This window comes from Rhineura floridana, chromosome 3, assembly GCF_030035675.1.
Source record: "Rhineura floridana isolate rRhiFlo1 chromosome 3, rRhiFlo1.hap2, whole genome shotgun sequence".
Lineage (NCBI taxonomy): Eukaryota > Metazoa > Chordata > Lepidosauria > Squamata > Rhineuridae > Rhineura > Rhineura floridana.
In genome coordinates this window covers 5,663,042-5,679,735 of record NC_084482.1, presented here as the reverse complement: position 1 = coordinate 5,679,735, position 16,694 = coordinate 5,663,042, and the positions used below count along the sequence as shown (strand labels likewise).

The window sequence follows — 16,694 nt, the reverse complement described above, 5'->3', positions numbered from 1 at the left end:
GTTTTGAATGTTTATTTGGAAACCAAAACTGATTATCAAAGCAAGAGGCAAGGCACTATAAGGGGCGCAGACTTGGGTGCTGTGAAATGAAGTAGAGAGGGAGACAGGCTGATCCAATCTGTGGGTACGGATGGATGAATCTTCTCATTTCTCCATTCTTCAGTTTAACACATCAGTTTGTGATTTTGTTTAAGTCCTCAATGAAAATTAATCAGCATTTGAGTGCAAATTTCTTCTAATATACACACATTTGTATGCAGTTTCCTTTAATTTCCCTAATATACCCATTTTTGCAAGTAATTTCATAATGTTTATGAGTTTTTATATATTTTCACTAATATATGAATTTTTATGCCCACTTTGCCCTAGTATATGCATTTTTGTACACATTACTTGGCTGGATAATTTCATTGAAAATCTAGAGAAGTGCAAACTTCAAAGGCTATTATTATTAATTATTATTATTATTAAAGTTGTTTTGTTTTGGTGTATTTTAGGGTCTGTTTTATGATGTTTTTATGTGTTTTTAGTGCTTCTGTTTGCTGTCCTGAGCTCCTGCTGGGAGGAAGGGTGGGATAATAAATAAATAAATAAATAGATTTGTTAATTGCTTTCTATCCAAATGGTAGCTGTTTTGGAAAGTGTGAATTAGATAGGTTTGCTTTTAAATGTGAACTCAGCTGAATTTCTCCACCATCCCTATCTGTGGAGCATGATCCTCTGGGAATCCCTCCTGCACAAGGCTCTGCAATGAGCAGCAGATGTGCATGCACTTGCATAAGGCTCTCCTTATGTTCTTACTGGGAAGGAAAAATGGGGAAGATAATTCAGTTTGCTTCACATTTTCATGCAAACCTACCTAATTCACCCTCCTCTAGGATGCACACCTTAACGTGTTGAGGGGGTTTGAGAGTGTCGAAGAAACTGAGAGCAATGCTGTTAGGAGTCTAGACCAAGAGGCTAGACTCCTAGCAGTGTCACCCAAGGCGGAATGGTCAAAACTGGACTAGACTAAGATGCATTCAGACTCAGAGGAAGGCAATGGTAAGCCACCTCTGAATAACCTTTGCCATGAAAACCCTATGAATAGAGTATCCAAAATGCAACATGAGATCGTGCTGGAAAATGAGACTCCTCAGGTCAGATGGCACTCAGAGAGCTACTGGGGAAAAACAACAGACAAGTACAAGTAGCGCTGTGACTAATGACGCAGCTGGGTCAAAGCCGAATGGTAGCCTGGAGGTGAGGCGCACAGATGTGAAAGGAGAGTCCAGAGTTGTATGACGCACACAATAGGAACATGGAATGTGAGAAGCATGAACCAGGGAAAGTAAGAAATTGTCAAGCAAGAAATGGAACATACCAACATTACAATACTTGGTGTGAGCAAACTAAAATGGACAGAAATGGGACATTTTCAATCAGGTAGCTACAAAATATTTTATGCAGGAAATGATAAATTAAGAAGAAACGGGGTTGCTGTAACAGTGAGAAGTGATGTAGCAAAAGCAATTAGGAGCTATAGCGCAAGGTCTGAGCGAATGGTATCAAGGAGATTTAACATGAAACCTATCAACATAACCATCATCCAAGCCTATGCTCCAATGGCAAACACAGAAGAAAATTGAGAGATTTTACGCAGAAGTACAGGAAGAAATTGATCACACACCAAAACAGGATGTTCTGATAATCATGTGGGACTGGAATGCAAAAGCAGAGAACAGAGAAGAACTAGGAATTGTGGGGAAATGGGGCTTAGGAGATAGAAATGAAGCAGGAGAAAGATTTATCGAATTCTGTGAAGCCAATAATTAGTTTCTTGCAAACACAGTTTCTGAGCAACCAAAAAGATGATGGACACTTGGACATCACCAAATGGTCAATATAGGAATCAAATTGATTATATAATTGGTAGCAGAACATGGAGAAGTTCCATACTTTCTGTAAAAAAAAAAGACCAGGAGCAGACTGCGGTACAGATCATGAAATGGTCATATCGAAAATCAGAGGAAAGCTAAAGAAGAACAGCAAAGCAATCATAATGCCAAAATACAATTTAAATAACGTCCCAGAAGAATATAAAGATCAAATAAGGAACAGATTTGAGGCTTTAAACTTAGTTGATAAAGAACCAAAACAGCTATGGACTGAATTCAGAGACATTATAAGGGAAGAATGCAAAACAACATTATCTCTAACTAAAAAGAGAGAAAAACCTCAATGGATGACTGACAAAACTCTTAAAATGGTTAAAGAGAGAAGGAAGGCAAAAGCAAAAATAGATAGAAACATGGTTAGAACCCTAAATGCAATAATACAGCAACTAGTATGTAGGGACAAACAGAATTATTACAATAATTATCGTATAGAAATAGAAGAGGATAATAAAAAAGGTAGGACAATAGCCCTATTCCAAAAGATTAGAGAAATTAAAGAGAAATTTAAACCAAGAGTAGGGTTGTTGACTAATCAACAGGGGAACACACTGACTAAAGTAATAACAACACAAGATTTATGTAACTTCAAAGTTGATAATGAGGACATTGAACTTGTCAAGGATTATCAACACCTTAGCACAGTCATTAACCAAAATGGAGACAATAGTCAAGAAATCAAGTTAGGACTGGGGTGGGTAGCTATGAGAGAACTAGAAAAGGTCCTCAAATGCACAGATGTATCACTGAACACTAAAGTCAGGATCATTCAGACCATGGTATTCCTGATCACTATGTATGGATGTGAAAGTTGGACAGTGAAAAAAGTGGATAAGAGAAAAATCAGCTCATTTGAAATGTGATGTTGAAGGAGAGCTTTGCGGATGCCATAGAGCATGAAAAAGACAAATGATCGGGTGTTAGAACAAATTAAACCAAAACTATCACTAGAAGCCAAAATGATGAAACTTAGGTTATGAGACTTTGGACACATAATGAGAAGACATGGTTAACTAGAAAAGACAATAATGCTGTGAAAAACAGAATGGAGTAGAAAAAGAGGAAGACCAAACAAGAGACGGATTGATTCCATAAAGGAAGCTACAGACCTGAACTTACAAGATCTGAACAGGGTGGCTTACGACAGATTCTATTGGAGGTCACTGATTCATAGGGTCGCCATAAGTAGAAATCGACTTGAAGGCACATAACACACACTTAATTCACACTTCTTCAAACAGTGCTTGAACTGACACGCACAGTTATCCTTCAGAATTTGCACCCCTCCAAATGTTGTGTTGTGGTTCTCCGACAAAAAAAGTGTATAAAAAAGCATATATTTAGGGAAGGTATATTTAGGGAATCAAAATGCATATATTAGTGAAAATAACATATAAAAACTCACTATATTAAGGACATTACTTGCAAAAATGGGTATATTAGGCAAAATTAAATACAAAAATGTTTAAGTGTTGAATCTAACAAAGTCATTGCATGAGTGGAATGACTTCTGCTTGCACAACAGAATTTCCATTTCTTCTCTTCTTCCCATGCCTTCCCAAATTTGCTCCAGAGGTTTGAGAGAGCCTCCTGAGCATATCTGGAGGGTGCATGAAAGAGAAGGAAGAGGGAAAGTTCCATTGTGCAAGCAGAAGCCATTCCATTTGTGTCATAACTGTGGTGGATAATGCAATTCTATGTTATCAGAAATTTGCGCTAAAATTTTGATGAATTTTGATGAAGACTTTCAATGAATTTTCATGAAGGCTTTTTTAAAAATCACAATCTGATGTGAAAATGTAGTGAACCAAATTTAAGATTGAGAAAAAATTAGGAACCAAAATGGAGAGATTGTCCATCCCTACCAAGAAGCAAGTCCCATTGAAATACATGAGTAACAGCATAATCCTAACCATATCTACTCAGAAGTCAGTCCTAGTGAATTCAGTGGGACTTCCTGGTTGGTGTGGTTATGTTCACAAGCCTGGGAATGTCCCACTTAACCAAACGGGACTTATTTCTGAGTAGGTGCATGTAGGATTGCACTATCACTTAAGAATGTAAAATGAGTCCTGCTGAATCAGACCAAAGGCCCTACTAGTCCAGCATCTGGTTTTCCACAGTGGCCAACCAAATGCCTTCAGGAAACCCAAGAGTAGGACAGGAAGGCAATAACCCTCTCCCACTGTTGTTCTGTAATGACTGGCACCAAGTGGCAAGCTGCCTCTGAACTAGTAGCCTTTGATAGATCTATCCTCCATTAATATTTGTCTTATTCCCTTTTAAAGCTATCGAGTAACCCTGGGGCAGCCAACTTGGTGCCCTCCAGATGTTGGTGGACTGTAATTCCCATTATCCCTGACCAGTGGCTGTGGAGGCTGGGGCTTCTGGAGGCCACTATGTTGGCTTCCCCTGGGGTAAGCCATTACCACATCATCTGGCGCTTCTGAGAGGGCATGTTTATGACTGGGCTGGGAAGGCCCCATTGTAGTTTGAAGAAAGGAGACAACACTGGCAGTAGGACTGAGGAAAACCAATGACGTATCTACAAAAGTACAACCTGATCCCCTTGCCAGTTTACTCAGAAGGAAATGCTAGGGTGTAACTAGTTTAACTCCTCTGCCTTAAAGAGCCCCTAGGAATGGTAGTTCTGGGAGCACCTGAAATACAGGATAAGTTTTTGCCCTTTGAGAATTGCACAGCAGAGGGAATTTTCAGCTTTTCTACCCCTGCGACATACAAGGGAGGGCATCCCGCAGAGCAGATATGATTTAAGAGGCATTTTCTGCTTTAAAGAAAACAGTGTCCAAAATTCCCAAAGGGTTACGTGGAAGGAGTGTGGTGATGGTGGGAGAAACTCCCAGGGAAAGAAAGGCAAGATAGTATCACACAAGTGGGGCCCAGAAAATTAAGGGCTGGAAGATAATGTGTGGCTCCATCCTGGGAGGGATATACACTTCCAAAAGAGACTGGAGGTGATGTAGATGATCAGCAAAAGACCTTGACTATTCGGTCATATAGACTTGTCACTTTTTCTCCCTGACTTTGCCTTTGACAGATGGGTGACAGGCAGAAATTCAGCAGGTGAAGCTTTCTGCAGCATGGAAAATCTATTGAATTTCTGCCTGTCATATAAATGATAAAGACACAGAGTGTGCAGTGGGAGGAAAAAGGGTGGGGGCAACAACCTTAACTTTAGTGCAGAGTCAAATGGGGTTGCCAACATGCCAGACATACACTTTTCATGGCATCAAGCTAAACATCATTGTCTGCTAACTGCTGCAGATCAAACTGCCAGTTAAAAAGTTGGCAATCCTAAAGCCTGCTGAAAACATTTTGACATCTAAAGGGGACAAAGCCTCCTTTGCTCATTAGCAGAGCCCTTGCTCAGCACCCACGTATTACGATGGGATTTATGCAAGTTAGGCCCCAGTGGGTGCACCTGTCTCCCTCCCTGCTGCCCACTGTGTCAGTGGTCATAAACTTACTTAAAACAGATTAACTGCTCTTGGGGGTCAAACTGGATGTGACATTAAATGCATAATTAGAAAACATGTCAGGGTTTTAAAAATGTAATAATAGGTGTAGGAGGGAAGGTTTAACCTCTCCCTCTGCAGTTTTGATCTAGATGGAAATTATCTCCTGCCCAAAGCTGCTACTCACTTTAGATTCCCTCCCCCCCCAAGGCTAATAGCAGTGGAAGTGTTTTTTGTCAGGATAGTGTATGTAATCCTAATGAAAATCACTGCTCCACCCTTAATCAGAAGACAGTAACTATGAGGGAGGAGGCCTTTTCGATGTTGGCCCCCTTATTGTGAAATGCTCCCCTCAGAGAGGCCTGCTAGGTGGTGCCCACCCTACTATCTTTTCAGCACTGGGCATAGGCTCTTCTATTCTCCCAGGCCTTTTAATATCATTCTAACATAATTTTAACACATTTCAAATATATTTTAAATTTAGGGAGCAACCCTAAATCCGCCCTCAGCCTGGTGGGGCTTTATGGAGTGGTGTGGGTACTGCAGCATCCACAGCCCTGCTGTGCATGGTGGCCAGGGCAGAAGGTGGGGTGGCAGACAGATTGCTGCATCATTCTGGAGCTGGCGCAGCAACTGGGCTCAGATTGGTAATATGCAAAAGGCTAATGATGAGCCACTACCATGTATAGTTCAGATTTTTTGTTACCTGTCCACTTCTCTTCTGTAGGGCCATCTGGACCCAGTCTGGGGAACAGACTTCTTTGAAAAGGGGGGAATGTTGTCAGTTAGCTGTCTACTTACTGTAAATAGGTCTCTCCTATCTATCATTATGGTTTTTCCTAGAGCGATTCTGTATGGGAGTCTGGGATTTGGCACCACAAAATCTTAATTTTGCTGGACGATTTATCTGCAAATGTGGGTTGCATATGAGATGAGAGTTTGGCAGACTGTATATGAGAAACAGCAGATTTTGCTATTGGAGAGGGAGAGATGATGATGAATTTCTAAGCTGCCCTTCATCCTATAAGATCCCTGGGTGGCATTCAAATACAAACAAAATCTATCACACTATTCACTTAAAACAGTTGAGACAGCTAAAATAGTTAAAAACAGCCAGTCATTAAACAGTTCAACAATTCCAACAACAGACATAAAAATATCATAGTAAGCTTCATCCTCCTATGCTACACGAGTTTCTAGCTAGAGTTAACTGAAACTGGGGGTGCATTCCTGGGGAGGGGGCTGCCCAAGCCGCTCCCTAGGGGCTCTTCTGCCTGCAGTAGAAGTTGGGATGGAGGGATGGATGAGGACATTTCTAGTCTCTGTCAGTTTCATGTGTGTTCATTCATAAATCTGTTCCTTTCCTTTTCTGCATCGCTCTGCTAAAATTAAAAAAAACACTGAAATTGATGTTGTTTGTACACATTTTATCTTAAAATATGCATTTTGTATGCATTTTAAATATGCATTTCTGTTCACATTTTATCCTGGGTTTTGTATGCATATTTGTACTTTTTTCCAGCTGAGAACTGTTTTGGAAAATTCAGAGACATGCAAAAATCAAAGGACAACTATATTTTGATTGAGGAAGTGCAAACTGAACAAAATCCTCAAACATGCCTAAGTACAGGTGTCTGCTTGATTCCATTCATTCTCTCCTGACGTTTGTAAATGGAACAAATATTGCAGAGACCCAAATTTGTTAGGGCCCTCAAACTTCACCTGGTAGGGCTGCCCATGGAACTTCTTACCAGTCAGGGGAATTGGGGAGTGCGCAACAATAATTGTGTGGAACAGTGACTGGGAGTGGTATTGAACAAGCACAGTATTAGAGAGGGTTGGTAGTTATTCTGGATTAATTCAACTGGGATAAAAGAGTATGGTTTTGTAGGGGTGTCATAAGAGAAACAAAAATCTAGACCAGTGGTTCCCAACGTTTATGAGTACGGGACCCCATTTATAAGCTCAAAACAATTTGTGACTCCCTCTATGCTAATTGTAATTTTAGCCTCTTTTAAGCGAATAAATGGTGCGTGACAAAATCGCATCTCCAAATATCCCTTTCCTTAAATGCAAAGGTCCAATCAAATTGGTATACCCCCCCAGTCTAAAGATGTACTGTCCTATCTCTCAACACCAGTGGGTTACAGTGTTGGACTAAGATCCAGGTACAAATCCCCACCCAGCCATGAAGCCCACTGGGTGACCTTGAGGTAGACACAGTCTCTCAGCCTGACCTTTCTCACAGGGTTGGTGTAAGGATAAAATGGGGGGGGACTATGTGCACCACCTTGAGCAACTTGGAGGAAAGTTGGGATATAAATGCAATGTGGTAGTTGTGGGGATGCTAAAGAGTGAAGACAAAAAGGTGGATAGATTGAGTAGGGGTGTTAGTGCTTTAAGGCCTTGGGATGATCATCAAAACTGATGATTTGGTTAGCGTGCACTTGTGGAATGAGAGCGGAGCAGAAGACAGATCAGCTCACGCACACAAACACACCTGTCCCTCTTGCAAGCATCTGCAGGTGTGCAAGGATTTGGGCACATGGGAGGGGGTAAGCCCTCAACTACCGCAGCATCTTGGAGAGAGAGACTGGGGGGGCAGAGTGTAAGTGGAAGAAAGGGAGGATGCTGGCACATACACTTAGCCTCAGAGATGAGGGGCGAGCAAGTCCTGAGTTTCATCACTGCTCCTTGGTTCCGTCTGGGCTGAAGGCGAGATCTGGGCGGCCTCGCAAATAAGAATACTTTTTAAAAGGAGATGGCAGTGAATCAGGAGCCAAGAAAGGCAGGCTGGCTGGCTGCCAGGAAGGAAGAGGGAACACAGCCTTTCCTAGCAGTCTTGCTTTTTTTGCTTCACGAAAAGCCCTCTCCTCTCATTCTGAGTAAGGACATCTTCAGCAGTGGCAGTGCGAGGAGACGGGAGTTGGTGACAGTAATCCCCTCTTCTTCCTGGTAGCTCTACCCTCAGCCTCCTTTGGTGGCTGCCATGCGTTTCATAGGCAGATGCCTGCCCTCGGCGTGCCTGAAAGACGCTCTTTCACTACAGCTAAAGTCCTTCCCTCTCATTTGGAGCAAGGAGGAGGTGTCGTCTGCAGCAGCAGTTGGGAGCAGACAGTGTTCAGGGAGGGAAGACTTAAAAAAATTATTTCTTTACTGTTTGCTGCCCCCTCTGGATTACTTCGCAGCCCCCTTGGGGGTCACTTCCCCCAGGTTGGGAACCACTGAACTAGACCGATGTCCCATCTGTCATAGAGCTCGGGCATGGGACGGGTGTGTGTGTTGCCGATAACTCCCTTTGAGTTTAATCTGACTTGTAAAAGACACACCCTAGCACAGCTAGGATGATTAAAACTATAGAACTCAATATGAAGAGCTGGATCTTGGCCCTTAAGGGCTGCGCACAGAAGATTAGGCTGGTTTCCTAGAAAGTAGAGACAGCAGCCTATCATCTGCTCCCATCCTCCTTGATGTGGAGCCAGATTGAAAATTCCCCCCCTTAAGGGAAGATTTTCTCCAGGTTCTGGGGCCATTTCAAATTAAATGAGGCACTTTTCAAAAAAAATTAAAATGAAACCACTTGAAGCACAGTTTTCTCTTGCATTATACAATCATTATATAAACAACGTGGTTCAGAAAGCTTTGGTCTCTATAATATAAAGTGTTATATCAGCGTCTTCCAACTTGGTGTCCCCCACCGCCCCATGGCTGTAGGTCAGAAATGAGGAACCTGTCTAGAGATAGCAAAGAATGCAACTCAATTTGTGTTTCAAGCCGAATCTGTTGAATTCACACTTTCCAAAACAGTATGAGAACCAAAACACACCCATCCTTTGAAAATTGCACTTATCAGAATTTGCATTGCAGTTCTCCAACCAATGTTTACAAAAATGTGCATCAGGGGAAACATGCATAAAAATGAATATGTGAAAATAACATACAAAAATGCATTATGTGATGAGAGATTGCTTGCAAAACTGTAGATTTGTCAAAATATTGCCTACAAAATGTGTTTTATTCTGAGAAATTCACACTAAAAATGCTGGAGAATTTTCATGAGGATTTTTTAAAAAGAAAAATTCACAAATTGCTGCAGAAATGTGGAGAATCAAATTTAAAACTGGAAAAATGGGAAACTGAGAGAACTGAAACAGGCAGATCTTTTCATCCTTAACTATAGCTCTGCAGATATTGTTGGACTACAGCTCCTACGATCCCTGATTATTGGCCATGCTGCCTGGGCTGATGGGAGCTGGAATTCAACAACATCTGAAAGGCACCAGGTTGGGGAAGGCTGGTCTATATCCACAACAGGATACAAGTCACTGGGAAGAACAGTACAAAATGTAACTGGACTGTCTCAGATGGTCATACTTGTTCAAGTGAATCATGTGGAAGCAGCTTTTGAACTCTTAGGTACGGGAACTGGATGTGTGAATCCCCCATCTCATTAAAATAAACAACACCTTCCAGAACATCAGAGACTTTTTTTAAAAAAAGAGGAGAAATAGAGCTTTCCACTGGCTACAGCAGCAGCAACTGTAATAGCAACTCAAAGTGCAGATGTTAGCCAAAGATAAGGTAGTTCTCCTGGTCTTGAGTCGTGTGCACCACCAGACTACCACTGCAAAATGAACTGTACAAAGGTAAGGCAGTCTCTCACTGAGTGCAACACCCAGGCCCACAACTACAAGCAGATGGCCAACGCAAAACACACACTTTCAGAGAAATAAACAAATAAATGCACAGATAAAATTCTCCATTCTACAACACTCACAGAAATCCTGCAGGACCTTGAAGAAACAAAAAGCAAACTTGATGGTAAATATGCTTGCTTTTTATCCAGCCATCATCAATGTCAAGCACAAGAGAAAAAGGAGTAAAGTGAATAGGAGTAAAGGCAAGGAATTGTTCAAGGACAGACCAGTTCATGGAATTGAGGGTAGGAGGGAGAGGAATAATAAGATAAGAATTTATTGCATCAAAACTCACTTAAAATGCCTGTTTAAAATACATTCCACTATCACCAGCTGGCTTTCCTGCTAGGGTTGCCACCTTTTTTATTGACAGGCTGCTATGCAGAATGTTATTTCTGACACACAAATACATCATTGGAAAAAAGCCTTGGATGTCATTCTGAATGGCCAGGTAGGAACATTTTGGGAAAGGTAGCCCATAACATTTCTCAGCCCCAGACTGTTCAGGATCAGTAGTTTGATTTGGTCCTGGAAACAAATTGTGAGCTTATGAAATAGCAACAAAGCTGGAATAATATGCCAAAAATGCATTTTGCATAATGTAAGAAAATGCACTATTAGAAAGAGATAGGGCTGCTTCATAACAGAAATGGGTTTGGAGGAGGATGAAGGTTAGCCTCAATAAGGTAACCAGTAAGTCAACAACAAGCTGCTTTTGATGCTCATAAGATGCACTGAGGCTAAGGGCCACGCTGTGCATTTATATTTATTTATTTTTATTTATTGCACTTGTATACCGCCCCATAGCTGAAGCTCTCTGGGCAGTTTACAGCAATCAAAAGCATTAAAACAAATATACAATTTAAAAACATATTTTAAAAACAATTTAAAACACAATTTTAAAATTTAAAACAATATAAAAATTTAAAACACATGCTAAAATGCCTGGGAGAAGAGGAAAATCTTGACCTGGCGCCGAAAAGATAACAGTGTTGGTGCCAGGCACACCTCGTCAGATAGATCATTCCATAATTTGGGGGCCACCACTGAGAAGGCCCTCTCCCTTGTTGCCACCCTCCGAGCTTCCCTCGGAGTAGGCACCCGGAGGAGGGCCTTTGATCTTGAACGTAGTGTATGGGTGGGTGTGTATCGGGAGAGGCGTTCCATCAGGTATTGTGGTCCCAAGCCGTGTAAGGCTTTATAGGTCAAAACCAGCACCTTGAATTGAGCTCAGAAACATACAAGCAGCCAATGCAAGTGGGCCAGAATCGGTTTTATATGTTCGGACCGTCTGGTCCCTGTTAGCAATCTGGCCAATTTGTTGTTGTTGTTATGTGCCTTCAGGTCGATTACGACTTATGGCGACCCTATGAATCAGTGACCTCCAAGAGCATCTGTCATGAACCACCCTGTTCAGATCTTGTAAGTTCAATGCTATGCATTACACAACAGCTATGTGGAACAATCTCCTGACGTTCTTGTTTTAATTAAAGCCATCTGCTAGAAGCTGCAATCCAAAGAGGAGGAATGGCAGGAGGAAAGGACTGCTTCCTCCTTACCCCTACATTTATTTTCCATCTCCATCCAGCTGCTTTTCCACTTACACAGGAAAAGATACTGTTATCCATATTGGTGCCACTTGGGGGTGGAAAATAAATCCTTAGGTGGGAAGCAATTAGGATGGAAAATCACCCGAGGGGGGAAGGACTAGCAGCCCTCCCCTACCATTCCTCCTCTTTGGATCACAGCTTCCTCCAGATGCTTTTGGGAAACTCTTATGTGCCTCTGCTATATAAAGGCTAGTTTCTCCCTAAAGGGTAAACAATTCAATTATACAGTATAATTTAAATATAAAATAAACTATGACAGATCAATTATTTATATGACTATCTCCTGGTCAGCAACTATTTTTTTCAGGACAGACTTTTCAGAAAGGCTTGAAGACTGCTGGGCCCATGGAGGTTGCCAACTTTTGAACCTACCTTTCTAGTTGTCCATTTTAAGAGCACGGATCTACAGCAGGGATGGAGAAAGTGGTGCCCTGCGGATGAATGCTGAACTCTAACTCCCATCAGCCTTAGCCAGCATGGCCAACAATGCTCAGCAATGATGGGAGCTGGAGTCCAACAAGTATCTGGAAGGTGACAGGGTCCCTGTCCCTGATCTATAGCCATCAACAGACTATAGTGTTTAGCTCCATACCTTGCAAAGCTTCACCTGTTGATTCCTGGAAATCAAACCTCAAAAGTAGGCTAGAACCACTGCTCTTCAACTTTGGGTTCCCAGATGTTATTGGACTACAACACTGATCATCCCCAAACAGCATGGTCAATGGTCAGGGATTATGGGATTGATAGTCCATTAACATCTGGGGATCCAAGGGTTGAAGAACACTGGGCTAGCCTGCTTGTTTTCTAGCTAGCTGGCAACCTTAAGGCCAAGAGTGCCCCCTCCCTGTCCCCATCACCACTCCCTCCTTCACCTTTGGACTAGCAGTGGGGAAGGGGGTCAGAAGGCACTCCCCTAGGAGCCTGGTTGGGCCTAAAGGGCTTCCAGTTGCTGGTCCTTAATTTAGGTGATGGTGTGGAGTCGGGGAGGGGGAGAAAATAAATTCACCTCACTGGGAATGGAAAGACCAACAAGTAATGACACAAAGAGTTGGCTAGCCATCCCCTCCATATTTGTCTACTTTCATATTCAATAAATGGTAGAAATAAAATTAAGGACCCAGAGCTTCCCCTTCCCCACCCAAGTCAGCCCTTCCTACCTGTTGACCTGCACTGAAGTCGAACAACTTCTGAGCTCTCTAGCTGAAGAACAGAGAAGTCCAAGCTCTCTAGTCCCCTTGGATCTGCCTCTCCCCACCCACCAGCTGAAGACAGAGATAAGTTCATGGCTAAAGAGTGAGAGGGGAGGGAGAGGGGAGAGGGAGGAGGCAGGGCCATGTCACAGATTCAGAAGTGACTTTTATAGGGAAACTTCATAGAGGTGTTGTGTAGGGATGCCATTGGGTAGGGTTGTCAAAAAAATACACCAACCATGGTCTTCTCCTGTGCCTTTTAGCAGAGGTTTGATACTCAGAAATCAGCAAGTGAATTTTTTAATGTCATAGAGCAAAACATTGCCATGTACTGGGAGAAAATGACTGGCAGGAAAATTGGCATGTGGAGGGTGTGTGTGGGGGAAACAGAGGCAGAGCTCAGTTCCTCCTGCCTGCAGCCTTCCAGTGATACATTTAGGTAATTTTTTTTACTAGCCTGGTCATAAGTAGTCTTAGGGGGGCCTCCCTCTTTAGATGGTCATGTGCATTGACTTTGCCATGTGGTAAGCCAGCCTTGCTGCATTTGGGGACCCTCCTGCTAATTCTGCTCAGTGAGGCCCTGGACATCTGCCCTAAAGTTCTCTCCAGACAGAAGTGCTGCCTACTTCTTCACTGACATTTTCAGTACCCCACCTCTTTACTGCTGTTTTGCAGCAGGCCATATTCCAAGGGACCGAGAGTGCATTGTCGTCACACATTATTTGGCCCTAAGGCCTGATCACCTAAGCCAGGGATTGCTAATGTTTTAGGGATACTTGGGATTTTGAGAAAGTGCCATGGGCACCAGCTACACAATGGCTACTATGGGGGTCACATCATTGGAAACATCACTGTCTGCTTTTAGGCATCCAGCTAAAACATTTCTCTTTACCCAAACCTATGATAGGGAGGGGCAGTGAATTCACATTTAAAAAAACTTTTTAGTGCTAATCTTTTAGTGGGGTGGGTAAGATTTGTCCTTTTATAAATATTCTTGGAGGAGCATATTTAGGTATTGTGTTTTACAATTGTTTTATACTTCTCCAAATACTAATCTTTTAAACGTCTGTATCATGTGCTATTTCTTTCTTCCATTATTTTTATCTTACTGCTCTGTATGTCCAGAACATTCTTCCACCATCCGCCTGAGAGGTTTACTTCTTTTTCCTTGCTTAACAAATGATTGAAAATTCATGTTTCGTTTTTACTATTGCTTTTTTCTTCATAATCCTTGTTTTTTTCCCTTAATGTACATTTCTCATATTATTCTTCTCCTTTCCTAATTCCCTTTCCTTCACATGTTGTTTTATTTGACTATAAACCTAAGGGCAAAGCCATGTATGTTTTAATATCTGTATGGTGACTGATGAGCCCGGTATAAGTAACAGATGTTAACTGATGCATTTCCCCCCCTCCAAAAAACCCCCTTCCCTCCCCTTTAGGAATGAATCTGCCTTTCCCATATAGTTTGTCAACCATGAAGTTTTCAGTGGATTGAACTAAAAATGAAAAGAAGCTGTTCACAAATATTTTGGTGGTACACCCTGAGAAATGTGTTTGCTGCAATAGGTAATGATGGCAAAACCACCATCTTGATGACAAATTAGAGACAGTGCCTTGAAGCAGGGCTTTCTCACCCAGACCTATCAACTTTTTCCATCAGTGTTGCCAATGCTATTGTTGTTCCCAATTTGATGTGGCTATTTCCACAATTCCTTACAACATTTCCCACAGAAATTCATTTTTTTTTAATTTTACAAAGGCTAGCATTCCCCAATTTCTGAGAAAGGTCCACAGCTTGTTTTCATCTTCCCCAGCTCATCCTCTGAACAAACAACATGGCTCTGACATCATCATCAATCACTAAGAAAGTACCTAAAATTTTCTAAGCACTGTATGTATATTAAAAGATGGCAGTTCCTCTGCCTGCAGGTTCACAGTATGAATGGGGAGAGGAAAGGACTCATTTCCCTTCCCACTCCCCAAAAAGCAGAAGAATGAATGGTACTACTTCAGACTACAGGTGTGTATGGGGGAATCCACTTTTCAATGCTTCTCTTCATGAAAACACAAAAAGAAATGGAAATCTAGTACATTGGGGAAAGGTTGTATTGTCCAGCTCTTTGCCTGCTCTGCTGGTTTTCTATTAGCAGGATTTTATTTTTATACAGGAGCATTCAAAAGTGCTGATTTCCCCCACCTCCAGTCAAATAGTGCAGCCCATTCTACCATCTGGCCTAAATGTGCGGCCTAAGTATTTTGAGTTTGCGCCAGGTGACAAGCAAGTACTCTTGGATGAAGCAGATTATCTTCACCCATTCCAGTCTGGGTTCAGGCCTGGTTATGGGACTGAATCGGCCTTGGTCGCCCTGATGGATGACCTTTATCAGAAGAAGGACAGAGAGAATGCAACCCTGTTACTCTTATTTATTTATTTTATTTTATTTTATTACATTTTTAGACCGCCCTATAGCAATAAGCTCCCAGGGCGGTGAACAGCATACTTGATCTTACTTGATCTCTCAGCAGGTTTTGTTACCATTGACCATGGTATCCTTCTGGGCCAACTTGGTGAGATGGGTATTGGAGGCACTGTTTTACAGTGGTTCTGATCCTATCTCCAAGGTCGTTTTCAGATAATTGCATTGGGTGATTGTCTTTCGGCTCCCTGGCAGTTATGCTGTGGGATGCCGCAGGGTACCATCTTGTCCCTTATGCTGTTTAACGTCTATATGAAGCCCTTGGGAGTGGTCATCAGGAGATTAGGGGCAAAGTGTCAGCAGTACACAGACAATACCCAGCTCTATTTCTCTGTAACATGTGAATCAGGTGAGGCAGTGCAAGCCCTGGACCGCTGCCTGGACTCAGCGGTGGGCTGGATGGAGGCCAATAAACTGAGTCTGAGTCCTAGCAAGTCGGAGGCGCTGTGGGTTGGTGGTTCCCAAGTTCAGATAATTGGTCAGTTGCCTGCTTTGGATGGGGTCATACTCCCTCTGAAAGAGCAGGTCCATATTCTGGGGTGCTCCTGGGTCCATCTTTGTTGTTAGAGGCCCAGGTGACCTCAGTGGCTAGGAGTGCCTTTTACCAGATTTGGCTGTTTCTGGACCAGGATAGCCTGACCACTGTTGTCCATACACTGGTAACCTCTAGGCTGGATTAGTGTAATGCGCTCTATGTGGGGCTGCCCTTGGGTTGGTCCGGAAGCTGCAGCTGGTGCAAAATGCAGCAGCGAGACTGCTCACTGGGGCAGGGTATTGCTAACATATCACCCCACTGCTGAAAGAATTTGCTACCCATTTGCTACTGGGCCAAGTTCAAGGTTCTAGTTTTGGTGTACAAAGCCCTATACAGTTTGGGACCAGGATAGCTGAAAGACCATCTTATTATTATTATTATTATTATTATTATTATTATTATTATTATTATTATTATTATTATTATTATTATTATTATTATTATTATTAACTTTATTTATACCCCTGCCATTTTTCCAAATTGGAACTTACGGCAGCTTCCAGATAAAAGACACATACAATTGAAAACCTATCAAAAATAAAAGCATATAATACATAAATGAATAAGTATAAACAGATCACATTTGACTTCAAAAGAGGAAACTTCACAAGAGGGGATTGGTAAAAAGAAAGCTGAAAAACAAAGTCTAGAGGGTCACATCACTCAAAAATGCTTGGAAGTTGTTTAAAAACACTATATTAGAAGCTCAACTGGAGTGCATACCGCAGATCAGAAAAGGTACCGCCAGGGCCAAGAAGATGCCAGCATGGTT

At 42.1% G+C, this 16,694-nt stretch overlaps 1 protein-coding gene across 6 annotated transcripts in view; it reads right to left on the bottom strand.

Annotated features, from left to right (window-relative positions):
- ALAS2 (5'-aminolevulinate synthase 2) overlaps positions 1 to 12,981 on the bottom strand; it is a 36,472-nt gene extending 23,491 nt beyond the window's left edge. For 2 of the 6 annotated variants that reach the window (XM_061614089.1, XM_061614090.1), the window contains exon 1: positions 10,403 to 10,635. The gene's annotated coding sequence lies outside the window, so the exon portion shown is untranslated. Of the gene's footprint in view, positions 1 to 10,187; positions 10,213 to 10,402; positions 10,636 to 12,874 lie in introns of those variants that run through there. The other 4 variants (XM_061614085.1, XM_061614086.1, XM_061614087.1 and 1 more) reach the window with 3 other exon arrangements.
- Positions 12,982 to 16,694: the final 3,713 nt, after the last annotated feature.